The 14,868-nt window shown below is 41.8% G+C and overlaps 1 protein-coding gene across 6 annotated transcripts in view; it reads right to left on the bottom strand.

Annotated features, from left to right (window-relative positions):
* The window catches only part of PLCL2 (phospholipase C like 2), a 195,629-nt gene that overhangs the window by 76,104 nt on the left and 104,657 nt on the right, over positions 1-14,868 (bottom strand). The window lies entirely within an intron of this gene.

Raw genomic sequence — 14,868 nt, 5'->3', positions numbered from 1 at the left:
ACTGACCACTAAACTGTGTGTTAAATGAGTAGACACTGAAATTCCAGCCAAAATTCCTGGCTCTTCAGTGTCTCCTATTAGTCACGGTTCTCCAGACTTCGCACACGTACGGTTCTGCAGCTGCAGTTGTACTGAGTCTGGGAGGGAGGACAGCTGAGGGTGCTTCTGTCACCCTAGAGCTGGATTTATTAAAGCCTGCTGCCACGCACAGGGCTAGTGCTCAGAACAATGTCACCTAAGTATGTGCAGCATCACCAGGTTGTGAACGCCATCAAGGGAAACACTCTAAGCAGCATCTGTTTCTGAAGAAGTCTGCATCTTCAAGGGCACAGCCCTCAACTTCCCTGCTCAGTGTCACAGGTGCCCACCTTAAGAGGCTGATGCCATAGTTATGTGTGTATTGAAGTTCCTTCCCTGTACAGACACCTTTATCACCTTTTTATAAAATGCTCAAATGACCTCAAAGCATCTTTCACAATTTTCACCTAAAACATGATGTTGCCTTTCAGGAAGTATGTGATATTTTTGATAAATTTCCAGTAAGTCATTCTACTCACACACAGGGAGTAGACGTGGAGGTTGAGATTATATAACTTTTGTGGCAATGAAGAGAAGAGCATGAAGAGTATTAGACAAAAGCGATTCTAACTTTTCTGCTTTGGAGAGAATCTATTTTGAGTAAAATCTCTACATTTTAGAGAGTGATTATGCCAGTCTCTGCATCCGAAATTTAAAACCACTCTTACTTTTTGACTACCTATACTTCCAAAAGCAATTTACAGGAGGTAATTAAACTTAAACTTTAAATCATACGGTTATCATTTCCCTTAAAGTTTCAAAATGAACCACAGAGGCTTTTTAAATGCCAAGACACAACATAAAAGCCACAAGGTAGAGTATTTCTTTGCAAGTGAATCCTCAGAACAATAAAGTGCAAAAGATATAAAAACTATGGCAGTTGTATTCATAAGATGAATTGTATCATAGCTCTTCCAAACCCCTAAAGCATAGCCTGTGTTCTATCTATTTAAGTGAGTTGGCGTGAAATTAAATTTGTAATCAACCATGCATAAGGGCCTGAAACAAATGTATAAATTTCCAATTTTTCAGAATGACGGTTGCTTTACCTTTAAAAACAAACATGTACCTTTAGTAAAGACAACATACTAATTAAGTAAGGGAATGTTATAATCGTTACAAATTATATCTCTAAAGTGCCACTAGTAAAAAGAAGTCACAAAGATAAATGAAGTTACTTACCCATTTATCCATTAAAAATACATATAGCATTTTCTCAGCACCGTAATCTTTCACTCTGTCCATCTTAACATACTGATTAATACTCACCTACTACTTTCTATTGTATTACAATTGGTACATTTCAGATTCATAGTTCTCTTTGTTATTAAGAAGAAAAAGCCAAATCACAAAGCACGCTAATAACATACTTATGTGTTCACACACCCCCATTTGTGGGACAGACAGGAGCTTAACCACTACACTTGAGGCTTTCAAAACATTGCCCTGCTTTTTGCAAACCAGCCAGGTTTTGATTGGTGAGTTCTGATCCTTCATTGCAGACACAGGCACATGACGGTCACCCCAACATAAGCTGATATAATGACAGCAGGGACTTCCCTTACAAGAGATCTTCTTGTCTCTTCCCCCTTGTCTGCTGTGATCCAGAACCATCCTGTCCTCTCCAGAGCACATCACGGCCTCCTTCCTCTCCAACAGATGAAGCTATTATCAAATACCAACAGGGTGCTTGCTTAGAGACCAAACAGGAGAACGGATGTGCGAGCTTGCTCTCACCACCGGATGAACCTGAACCACTGGCTGGAAGCTGCAGGTGGATGTGAAGGCAGGCCAGCCCCCACCGCCCAGAGGAAGAGAAGAGAAGGACAGAAGCCCCTGTGTGGGAGGGAGGAACAACTGAGGCTCAAATAGCAGGAGATCCAGGTCCCCATTTGACCTGACTCCCAGAATCTTTATCCCACACCTACTCGGCTTTCACTTTTCAGCCCAAGCGTGATCGATCTAGTACAGCTCACCCTTGAACAACTCGAGGGTTCAGGGTGCCCATCCCTCACACAGTTGAAAATCTGCTAATCACTTCTGATTCTCCAAAACTCAACCACTCAGAGCCTGCTACTGACCCATAGCCTTCCCGGTAACACATAGTTTATTAATACGTACTTGGCATGTTATGTATTACATGCTATATTCTTACAATAAACTAAGCTACAGAAAGTGTTTTTAAGAAAATCGTCGAGAACAGAAAATACATTTACAGCACTTCACTGTATTTATTGGGAAAAAAAGTCCATGTCTAAGTGACCCATACAGCTCAAACCCTCGCCATTCAAGGGTCTGCTGTACTTGCATAAACTCAGAAGCTGATCAGCACCACGGCTGGAGTCTCTTTCCTATATTCACTCCTAATGTTACTTAGTTTAAATTTAACAGTGAAAGGTGCTACCTATATAGTCTTTTTATCTACAGAAAACAAAATTCATATAGTTTACATGAACTAATCACCTAAAACCAGAGGAAAAGATGTAAGTTTCTGCTGAGATAAAGATGTCTCAAAATGCTTCTAAAAACAGTGTGATGTTTCGAAGCTGGTTCTTCCATTTTAAGCACTCACCATCTAAAGCTTCTCAGTGGCAAATATAAGAGAATATAAACTTCTGATACTCTATCAGCACTTAATAACACCAAGAGAAGAAACACGAAACAAATGTTCGGTCTAAAGGAAAATCAGCTTTCGAAAAGCCCATCTCCACATCAACCCTGAAATGCTGAATTCTAGATACAGGTGGGGATTCCAGAGGGGGCTGGGGGTGGGGCATATCAGAAGGAAGAAGGGGACGGAGTATGAAAACCACACAGTCGTTTGCCTTTCTGGTTTGTTTTGAGTCAAGTCATTTAATTTGGTTTAGAAATAGCATTTAAAAAGACCTTGAGATCTCTATGTTAACTGAAGGGGGCCTAGGAATAAAGAGAGTTAAGAAACAGCAGGTTAAAGAAATTTCTATCCTTAACAAAAGAAAACAGGATGCCCCCAGAAGCAACTTGAGGCCCCTTAAAGGAGCACAGCAAGGCCTGGCCTTTCTTAAGCTCAGTAACAAGAACGCTGAATTGAAGGAAGAAGTCATGCTGGGCACATCAGAGCTACCTTGCAAGGTTTCTCATTCATCATTAGAACTTTGATGTGCTCTCCAAGATGAGCAAAGACGGCCAAAAAAAAAAAAAAAAAAAAAAAAGGATCTGGAGGAAAATCGGTCACTTTGAAGGTCATTTTGTACAATCAGATGAACTGAAAAGAATAAAATAACTTGAAGAAAAGCTAGATACGGCCAAATGTTGCTTCCCGCTCACGTGGAATTCCCTTTACTGCATATAAAGAGAGCTGCTTGGCCCACAGGTTCCTCTCTTCACGGCCTCCCTCTCCCAGGATGCCCTCTACTGCATTCCCAGAGCTCACCCTGGCCCAACTTTGGCAAGGAGTCTGTGAACCCGCAGATCAGCTTTTGGCTTGGGAACCCACAGGAGAATTGAAACTCATGTGTGTGAGCAGGTACCATCAAGAGGATAGCTCAGAATATGGAAAGTCAAGAGAGAACATCATTACCAGCAGGATGAGAAAAAGCCAAACTATCTATAAAATCTTAAGTTTTCTTCTATCCATCAGAGAACAGTGGTCACAAAGCAACCAAAGGAGCTGCATTCCAGAGAGTGACAAGCCCTTCCGAGGACAGACAAGACCCAGAAACTGCTTCACATTTGACAGGGCATGAAAGAGAGAGGTCACCAGGGAAGCCACACATATAAGAAGTCGGCTAAGATTTTCAGGAATTCATACAGGCCAAGTGTGGGCTAGGATATCAGTGTAGAATAAAAGGGAGCCCCAGACACACGCAGAGTTTGCACACATTTGTAGGTCTGCTTCATGGGTGCTCCTGAGAAAAACTGGGAGAACAGGAGAGAGAGCCCCTCTCCAGGGCACAGACATGGGAGGCAGATTGAAACTCTGCCTCTTTCCCCAACTACCCTCTCATATTGAAGCAAAAGCCTTAAGCCACTGAGGGAGGGGCAGCAAGCCCTCTTTCTCCAGCACCACTGGGGTCAGGGTAGAAGCAAAATCCATCTATCTCTACAGCCAGGCAAAGATCTACTGCCCCAAAGGGTAGAAGAACCTCTTGGATTCAGGAGCCTGCACCAATAAAAGCAGAACTCTATTACCACCAAGAGAGAGCAGAAGACAGTCTCCAGCCCCAACTCCACACAGACACTGGCCGAGTGTGGCTGCTAAGGGGAGCAGGGCAGGTGTGCCCACAAGGTTCTACCCTGATGAACAGGAGCGTATGGCTGCTGAATACTGAAACTAGATCAGGAGGACAAAAAACTCCTCCTGACGTTCCCAGAACCCTGGGACCAAGGAGCAAGCCGTGCACCATGGAGGTAGGGCAAGAACACGGAGAAAGACTCCTTTTTCACACAGCCATCTGAGGATGAAAGCCGAGGGCAGAGCAGGTACAATAAGTAAACCTCTGGGACTCTAGTCTCCACGCTAAACACATTGTTGCCCACTGGGGGAGGAATTTAAAGTCAGTGGTACAATAAAAGTAACAATGGTGCCTCAAAATACAAAACCCATGCAATTATTGACTAGACTTGCTCAACTTCCCCAACATTAATGACCCAGAAGATGAAGAGGCATGTTCATTTTTGAGCCTAAGTGTTATTTACTTCAGTCTTTACGAAACATGATGCCCAGCATTCAGTCCACATTATAGGAGACAGACACACACACACACACACACAAAACACCCCTTGGACATCTCACAATCAAATTGTTCAAAAACAAATACAAAAAGAAAAACCTTAAAGTTATATACAGAGGAACACAAATAAGAATAACAATTCAGGGACACCTAGGTAGGCTCAGTTGGTTAACGTCTGATTCTTGGTTTCAGCTCAGGTCATGATCTCATGGGTTATGGGATTGAGCCTAGCGTCTGGCTCCTCGCTCAGCATGGAATCTGCTCACAAGATTCTCTCCCTCCGCCCCTCCCCCTGCTTGTTCTCATTCTCTCTCTCTCTCAAAATAATCACTCTTTAAAACAATGACAACAGGAATGGATTACAGGGGATCCACTTACATCTAGCCACACGGCATCTACTTGACCAGGCTTACAAATGTACTGAATTTTTTTCAAAAGTTATTCCCCTTTAAAGCACTACAGTTCCTAAATTTTCCTGTGCTGCCACAAAGATGTCCCTAACCTAGAGGTCAGTCTCTGAAGGCTCACAGGTGGGTTTCAGAGACCTCAAAAGACTGAGTGGATTCTGAAAGTGATACGCAATGCAAACCCATCCCTCTTTCTCAAAAAGGTTTAGAGTCATGCACCTTATTAACATAAACTTCAAAAGGCAAAGAAAAAGATTATCATTTCCTAAAAAAGAAAGTCAGCCTTACACGTTAAAGGCAAAGGGTATATGTTTTATAGGACTGTCAAGGAAATTTTAAGGCTATCCAAAAGAGAGATGACAAACTGAGAGACAGGCAAACAAAAGGAAACCACATAATTTATGGATATAAGGAACAGATTTTCACTAATAGCAGCAAAACCAATCAGTCATAGGAAGAGTTCTTATTTATAGCTGTAAAATAGGTTTTCTTAATTCCAAGGGGAACAAAATAATCCAATAGCTTATGTACTTTCTAATTTAGGAATCACCCACAGAAATACTATAAGCCCCAAGAGGCAAGCTAGCATTACATAGTCTTTAGTCCTCCAGCTTTCCACCTGTAAAACAGAGACTTAAAAAAGTACCTGTGCCCCCCATGTGTTATTTATAGTATCTACTTCATAGGGTTGTTATAATAATAAATGAGTTCACAGCTGGAAAGTGCTCAAAATGCTGCCTGAAGTTTTGTACACTCTGCGTGAGGTGCTGTTCAATAAATACATTTCAGGCTGAAATTATTTCTTCATGAAAGAATAATAAAAAGAACACGATTATAAATGTGCAATTGCAGTACTCTAATCACTTAGGATTTGTTGGAAGTTAGTCCCATTCCAGAAGGAAGAGAATGAACACAGTTCCCCTCTGGGTCGTGTTTCACTGAGGCTACCAGTTAATGCTCCTGGGGGACTTTTAAGCACAACCAAGTGGATGTGATACCCAAGATATATTGAGAAACTGTCAAAAGGAGCCAGATGCCCTCTTCAGTAGGTTGTATGCCCACATTCATAGGGCACAAATAAATAAATCAGTTCTCAATGTCTTTTGTTAATTTTATTTATTTTTCTTTTGTTAATTTAAAATCCCATCAATTTAGTTAGAATTATAATTTAACTCACATGTAGGTATTCGTATGTAAAAAGAAAAATACAAAGCAATGATCCCCATAATATTTTTGTCTAAAAAATACTGAAACAACTTTACTCAAAGCACTTTCTGAACAGAATTATTCAGATGACCCCTTCTACTTCATACACCCATATTATTTCCTACAGTGTTCAAAATAACTATGCGCAAAGAAAACACATTTCCAGGTCCTATAAAATGAAGTTTTCAACGTCAGGTTAAAGCTTTGAGCTCATTCGATGTGATGGGTTGCACCTGCCTTGAAAAAAAAAATAGGATCTTTAATTATGAAATCAGGAGACCATAATGGAATACGATACTTTTATGACAACACTCTTTTGGTCAAACACTTTCACTACCACTGAAATATTTATTTGAAGTAAATTTGTAAAACCATAATGTACATCTATGTCCAATGTAAACTGCAATAAAATTCATCGGTTTTTCTCCAGTAATGAAAAACTTAATGGTGAGCACTGAGCTCCTATAAACTATGCAAGTGCTACTTTACATTCCAGTGAAAATATTGATGCTAATGAATTTTAATTTATGATCTATAATAATGGTACTTAAGTGGCCCACTTTGGTGTGAAAACTGTCAGTGTTTCCCAACTGTGTATATGATAATTCCTTATTCAGCACATCATAAAGCCGGTTGACTTCCTATACTACAGCACTGTTTCAAGATGTGGTTACATAACTTTAATTGTTAATAACTGTTTGGTAAATCATACTGAATTTCAAAAGCCATGCAAGTTGAATCACGTAGTATATAATCTTAGCCTCCAGTATGATCCATTCTAAGAATAGCTTCTCAACCACAATTTTTCCACCTACATTGTGCTGGTTCTTCATTATTTCGGTATAGCATAGAAGGATATTTTCCTCACTTTTTACCTTTAAATCCATCACTACGTGGTACTGAGGGAAATGATGGCTCCGTGGGGCCAGTCAGGACCCAGAAGGAAAGCTCCAGGGACTCCTGGCTGGCTCAGTTTGTACAGCACACAACTCTTGATCTCGGAGTTGTGAGTTCAAGCCTCACGTTAGATATAGAGATTACTTCAAAATAAAATCTTTAAAAATCCAAACAGGAAAGCCTCACAGAGACCTGTAAGCAGGCAGACCTGCAGAGTTGCCGTCTTGGACCACACCCACCAGAGAAGGAAGAGGCAGTAGCTCTTTCAGTCAGAAGTTTTATATTTCCACAATTATTTTAAAATTAAACTTTAAAAGGAAAATTCTTTCACAGATAATTTATTCTGCAATCATCTTGTTTATTATTTCCCATCTTATAGGCAAAATAAACTTCTTCCTGGGGCCTTTTCTAATCCAATCATTCATTTGCATATGATATTAGTGTGTGTGAACAATTAGCCCAAGGGGGGGGTGGAGAATGAATCAAATAAAAGGGGAAGTTCACTTTCTATAAAATATTTTTAAGTTCCAAACCATTCACAAGGCTGTGCTCTCAATGCCGTCTCTTCTCCAAACTCTTACAGTAGTTAAAGTCTCTACCCTATAATTTAACACTTAATTATAGTCTTATTCAGTTCTCTAATTGTTTTATGTGGGTTCGCCTTATCTCTCAAGCAGAAACTTTTTGAGGGAATGGGCTCTTATAGTCCATAGCCCCTGGAGGGACCAATGCTGACCAGTATTGGCCAGTAGCCACTTTTCATGAACTGGTAATCTGGTAATCTGGTAATCTCAATGATCAGAGGGTCAACTCAACAAAAGGGTGTGACATTTGTAAATATTTATGCACCTGACATAGGAGCACCTAAATATATAAAGCAAATATTAACAGACCTGAATGGAGAAATAAACAGCAATACAGTAATAATAGGGGACTTTAATACCCCACTTACATCAACGGATAGATCACCCAGACAGAAAATCAATAAGGAGACACTGGCCTTTGACATGGTAGACCAGAGGAATTTAGCAGATATATACAGAAATTTCCATCCAAAGGCAACAGGATCCACATTCTTGTCAAGCACAGATGGAACATTCTCAGAATACATCATATGTTAGGTCATAAAAGAAATCTTAATAAATTTAAGAAGACTGAAATCAAGCATCTTTTCTGACCACCATGGTCTGAAACTAGAAATCAATCATGTGACTAAATCTGAATATTCACAAGTACATAGAGATAAAATAAAATGCTATTGAACCACCAGTAGGTGAAAAAGCCTTGAGACAAATGAAAATGGAAACACAACACACTAAAACCTCATGGATGCAACAAGAACTGTTTAAGAAAGAGGTCATAGCAATAAATGCCTACATCAAGAAATAAGAAAAATCTCAAATAACCTAAGTTTATACCTCAAAGAACTAGAAAAAGAACAAACCTAAGCCAAAAACTATTTGAAGAAAGGAAATAACAAAGATCAGACTGGAAATCAATGAGAGACCAATAAGACAAAGGGAAAGATGGGTGAATCCAGGAGTTGTTTTTTTTTTTTTTTTTTTTTTTTTTTAAGGTGAACAAAATAGACAAACCTGTAGCTAGACTTACCATGAAAAAGGGAGAGAGGACTCAAATACACATCAAATCAGAAAGGGAAGAGGAGACATTACCACTAATACCACAGAAACACAAAGGAAGAGTTATGTTAATTCTTCCTCAAATGTCTGCTAGAGTTCACCAGTGAAACCATCTGCTTTTGGGCTTTTCTGTTGGGAGGTTCTCACAACAATTTTAAAGCATTTATTGTTTTAATGAAGTGCTTTTTGTATACTGGTCATGTGCTCTTATTTCTGAGCATGCCTCTGAGATGTGTGTGTGTGTTTATTAAATACATATGCTAGCGACTAACAGATTGTGTATATTGGAGAACATTCACAGAATGAAACTGAAGTTCTAATATTTTTTTCCTGGCATACTCAAGCTAGCCAATGCCGCGCTAAACCATGAGCCCAAGCTAGGTGCTGTGGCTCAGCAGGCTTTGAAGACCGGTTCCCTGCCTGGCAGCCTTTGGCCATCAAAACCCTGCAGGCCTTCTTCGTGGACCTCCCACGCCTGGTCCCAGCTATGGGTGCTTCATGGCTTCCCTTGTTGCTTGCTCTTCATCCAGACAGCCTCGGGATGGATCCCTCAAACGCCCTAACTTCTGGTGAGTCCGGCCTCTACCACTTGTTCCACTCTGCTTTCTAGGAAGAAGGAATGACCAGTGCAAAGATGCTGAGGCCCAAGTGACGAGTACTCCAGCACACAAAGGAGAAAACATAGTGGACGTGTAGGTAGCTGGTGAGACTGGAAGGAGAAGAAACCACAGGGAAGCAGAGGCTAGAGCCGATAGAATTTTACAGGAAGGCACTGGATTTAATTCCAAGGGCAACTCCTTGAAGGAGAGTGCCGTGGTCTGATTTGCCCTTCTAAAACAGGCCAAGTGGAGTGGATGAGGATGGGGAAGGGCCGAGGCAGGGAGACAGCAGAGAGACAACTACAGCATCCCACACATGGGACTATGGTAGCCGGAGTCATGGAGGTGATATGGTATGGAGAGATGCGGAGAGAAGGTACGGATACGGATCTGGAGATACGGAGAGAAGTGGATGGCTTCACGACGTCAGTGACAGAGCTGACGACACTGGCCGATGGGCTGGAGGCCACACATGAGAGAAATGAAGGAGTCTGAGGCAGCTGCCAAGTTCCTGGCTCGATGAAATGGTGTGCGATGTTGTGATGTCTAATTAGAGGGGAAGATTAAGGGTTAGTCTGGGGGGCTGGGGACTGAAAGGAAAGTGAGGAGCAGAGCGTGAGTGTGGTTAACTCCATGAAGAAGGGAGTTAGAGGGAGGGAGAGAGAGTGTTTAGTCAGACTGGAGACCATACAGCAGTATTCAAGGCTGAAGGGATTCACCCCAGTAAAGAAGAGAAATTAATGATGCAGGAGAAAGGAAACATGTCATCTCTGAAGGAGCAGAATCCTTTGGGAAAGCAAGAGACAAGACTGTCATTAGCTTCCCCCAGACAGTGGCTTCTGAGCTGGATCCTGATGAAAGAGGAAGAAGAAGGGAAGGCTAATCGGAACAGCAGATGCAAAGGCATGAGAAAGGAGAGAGCCTGTAAGGTTTGAAGTCAATCATGGGGCCTGGGAGCAGGAGAAGGGGAAGCAGGCCAGGAGGCTGGCTCTGAGCCAGCACCTCCTCTGAGAAGGCCTCCCAGTCTTGGGAACACATACTCCCATGCTGCAGACAGAAAAAATACAAATATGTACAGAACTGATAATCATGCGCATTTTTCCTATGCATGTGAATACGACTCACCACCTGTTTTAAAAGGTCAACAAAGGGAAAAAGCCTCATTTGTTTTACAACTTTAACAATCATCAGCCCGTTTATGGAGCTATTTATTTTGCTTCCGTCTTAACAGTCTGATAAAACTTAACTAAGGATAGGTAATGTTTAAATGTTATACAGTTTATCAACCCCCCTGAATGAATGAACTCAAAGATTACTATTTTGAACACCAGATAGAAACCTGCACACTTCTAAAATTACTTTTAAACAGAATTATCTCAAAAGTTATAGTACACCTTGTTACAGTCCAATTTTTTTAATTATTGGAAATTCTTGAAATTAAAGCCAATTCCTAAAATTAAAGCCAAACCCACTGCTTTCCTCCAAAAAGAGGTTCAAATAAAAGATTTTCTCATGCAAACACCTGCCTAAGTAGCACAGACAGACCTTCACCATCTTTTTATCTACTTGATTTACAGCAAATACATACATATGCTTTATGTCATGCCCACAGAAAGACTTTTTTTTTTTTAATTAAAAGCCCCACTTGGGTTAAGCAATCAATAAAAATGCCAATGCCGACATGGCAGGAATCCATGAGACTTGCACGATTAGCTGAGAGCATCTGCAAAACAGAGCAGTGCCAATTTGGATTGTAGAAGGTCCGGTTCTGCCATTTTCCTTCATCGTCGTATACCCTTTTAAAACCACAAGTCCCTTCCAGATTAATTAGCTCATCAAAATGAAATGAAAAGCAGTTTTAAAAACCGGTAAGATCTCATTATTATTACATCTCAGACAGTCTATGCAGCCAGTGACCAAAGCAACTGAACTGCTTCAGTGCCATCCCGTGTCACATGTCCAGCCCCTGGTGCCGTGAGACTTGGCTAATGGAGAGAACACAAGTCCCCAGCGCACAGGTCATGCCCCACAGCTGGTCTGACACTTGCTCTACAGAGGGTTTCCCGCACCTGGCTCAGGCTTTAAGTAATACAACATAGAATGCACTGTGAATAGGGGTCTCTATCCCATTCTGTATAGGACATAAAATCAAGAAGCTCAGGCAATCCTACAAAAGTACATCCTGTAAACTTGGGTTTTGAGAATTGGAAATAGAAAGGCTTTTCACGCCTGTTTCAGGATACTGGTGGGAAGACAAAATACAGGCACTTCTAAGGCATGCTTAGATTTTCTACAAAGGTAAGGTATGACAGTTGACCTTTGAACAACATGGGTTTAAACTGCGCAGGTCCCCTTATACACGGATCTTTCTACAGCACAGTACTGTAACTGTATTTCGCCCCCTTTTGACTTCTTAATAACATTTTCTTTTCTCTAGCTTACTTTATTGTAAAAATACAGTATATAATACATGTAACATACAAAATATATGACTGTCTATGTTACTAGTAAGGTCAAGAGTAAGCTATTAGTGAAGCTTGGGAAGAGTCTAGAGTTATATGAGGATTTTTGACTGTGCAGGGCTGCGGGGGGAGCGGGGGGAGGTGTTTAATGGCCCTACCTCCATGTTGCTCAAGGGTCAACTGAATAAAGTAAAAGGCAAAAGATTTATGCAATCTGAAGAGAAACCAGAGTATCAACTACATAATGTAAACTTAAAATACATTTAACTATATTGTATTATATTTCATTAAAGTTACCTAGGAGTGGACAACAAGGACTAATTCCGAATCTACTTGCAAACCAATCATCAAAAGCCTTTACCAAGCACGGTGCTGTCCTTATTCCAGGAATCAGGCTGCTTTACATACTATACCTCTAAACACTGCTTTAAATTCTGAGAGTGTTGGGGAACATGGATGGCTCAGTGGGTTAAGCCTCTGCCTTCAGCTTGGGTCGTGATCTCAGGGTCCTAGCATCGAGCCCCACATCGGGGTCTCTGTTCAGCAGGGAGCTTGCCCACCCAACCCCCGCCTCTCTGCCTACTTGTGATCTCTGTCAAATAAATAAATAAAATTTTTTTAAAAAATTAAAAAAAAAAATTCTGAGAGTGTCAAAGCTGACCCTTCAGCCAGTTATGCAACTCTGACCGACTTGCTAAGGCCCAAGCTTTTCCCAGGGAAGACTTCTGGGGAGAGAGCACTGGGGAATGAAGCCATATCCCAACAGAAGTTTCTGATAGGAGGACAAAGACACAGGCCCCCAGCACCCACAGACCACCAGCAAATGGTGGATTCTATTCCCCCAAGATAGAAGGACATCTAAACTGGGACACTTCTGGGAGTGAAAGTGGGAATTAGTAATACATGTGCCACAAAAACCAGGTGGTCCTGGGCAAACTGAAATATTTGGTTGCCCTGTTTGAAAGTGACCTTATTAACCATGTGTTAAGTTGTCGCCAAGTGCCAGGCACTGCAGAGTCAGGTATAACCAAAGTCTAATCTCATTTACAGAGATGTTCCCGGGCCAACTGGCAGGCTTGCAGGCTGGCAGTTTAGCCTGTCTGGACACTTCCAACTTGCACACCTCACCTTGTCCAGTGTAAGAGCCCATCCTGCCCAGGCCAGAAACCCACGTCTAGGTGTTTGTGAGGTGTGGTTAGTCCTTCTGCCTTGAGCCAGTGGACAGATAGCCATGTGTACCTTTGGGCATGGTGACCTAGTCCTTCGAGCTGTTTCTTACTAATTTCCTGAGGTTACTACAGTTTTCCCTACCCCCTGCCCCTTTTTAGCCCAATCTCCAGCCTGCCTCGCTAGAACCGAGTCCCTGCCCAGCTCCCGGCTGGAGATCCCCTTTGCTCTGCATGGACCTTGTTGGGAGAACAATGAGATTACCTGCTTAGCTGCACAGAGCTAAGCTGTTCTCCCATGATTTGCATGAAGGGCTGCCCTGCAGGCACTGGCTTGAGAGTCAGTCTATGTTACTAGTAAGGTCAAGAGTAAGCTATTAGTGAAGCTTGGGAAGAGTCTAGAGTTATATGAGGATTTTTGACTGTGCAGGGCTGCGGGGGGGAGCGGGGGGAGGTGTTTAATGGCCCTACCTCCATGTTGCTCAAGGGTCAACTGAATAAAGTAAAAGGCAAAAGATTTATGCAATCTGAAGAGAAACCAACCTTGGGTGTTGAGAGTCAGATTCCCCTGAAGTTCTCAACTTCTGACTCTCCCAGAGTCTGGACTGCTGCAAATCACACAGAATTCCCTATGCAGCCCACAGAAGGGGGAGCAATACACAAATGGATGTTAAGATCTTCTGAAGGAGGTTAACAGGGGCGTGGGTAAGCATCGTAGAGAGTAAGAAAAGGGAGGGAGCCCTGCAGAAAGGGGATATAGTTGTTAGAAGGGGGTCCTGGAGGGAGGGTGTGCATTCTTGGAGCTAGAGCAGAGAAGTGAGGTGTGAAGCAGGGTAAAGGAACTGAGGGCTGGGCTATTCCAGTGGACCACACATGAGTTCTTCTGGGGATCGAATCATGCCTCCCTGCCCTCCAAAATATGCAGGTGTATTGCAGATCTCATTTCAAATTGAAACATGAATGGACTACACACATATAACACCATCATCATCACATGTGTCACCACTGACAACCTAGGACTCTGCCCCAGCCTTCTCACAAGTCAACTCTCCAACTTCGGACATCCTTTGTAAGGTTGATCAGTTGAGTCTGTGGCTCAAAACTTTTAAGAAATGCATCTAAAAACTGGATTAGTAAAAAGTTTATCTCTTAATCTGATTGGATGCATCTCCCCTCCTCCCCCCAAGCCAAATACAATGCAAAATTCACTTGGGTTTACTGGAAATTATAATGGCAATACAGAAATCACATTTTATCCTTCGGAAAGAGGAATTTTAGCTGAACCACATTTACTCCAATTATAAATTTGTTTTTCAAGTAATTTAATTGTGCTTCTAAAAGCATTACTCTAGAGCAGTTTTTAATTTAATAAGACTAAAACTTGAGACTGAGGGCTTTTCAGAATAAGTTGGGGCTGGAAAAATAGGAAAAATCAACCCTCTGTGTGACCAGCATCACACTGGTGACCTCTGAGCGATCCTACTTCCCTCTTGTAGCCCACTAGCCCCAGACAAAATGTACAATGCATTTTCTTTATGAAGTAATTGAGGAAAAAAATTGCAAGAAGATCGAAGAAAATGAAGTGTGGAGAATGACTGGGATAATCTGTGACTCTTTGCAGTGCTCAGACCATCAGGATCTCGCTCATTCTCATGTGCCACACACCTATGCTTTTTAGGTCACGCAGTAACCACTGTCCAC

The sequence above is a fragment of the Mustela nivalis genome, assembly GCF_964662115.1.
Source record: "Mustela nivalis genome assembly, chromosome: 1".
NCBI classification, from domain to species: Eukaryota; Metazoa; Chordata; class Mammalia; order Carnivora; family Mustelidae; genus Mustela; species Mustela nivalis.
The sequence above is the reverse complement of the archived record's forward strand: the minus strand, read 5'-3'. Positions and strand labels throughout refer to the sequence as shown.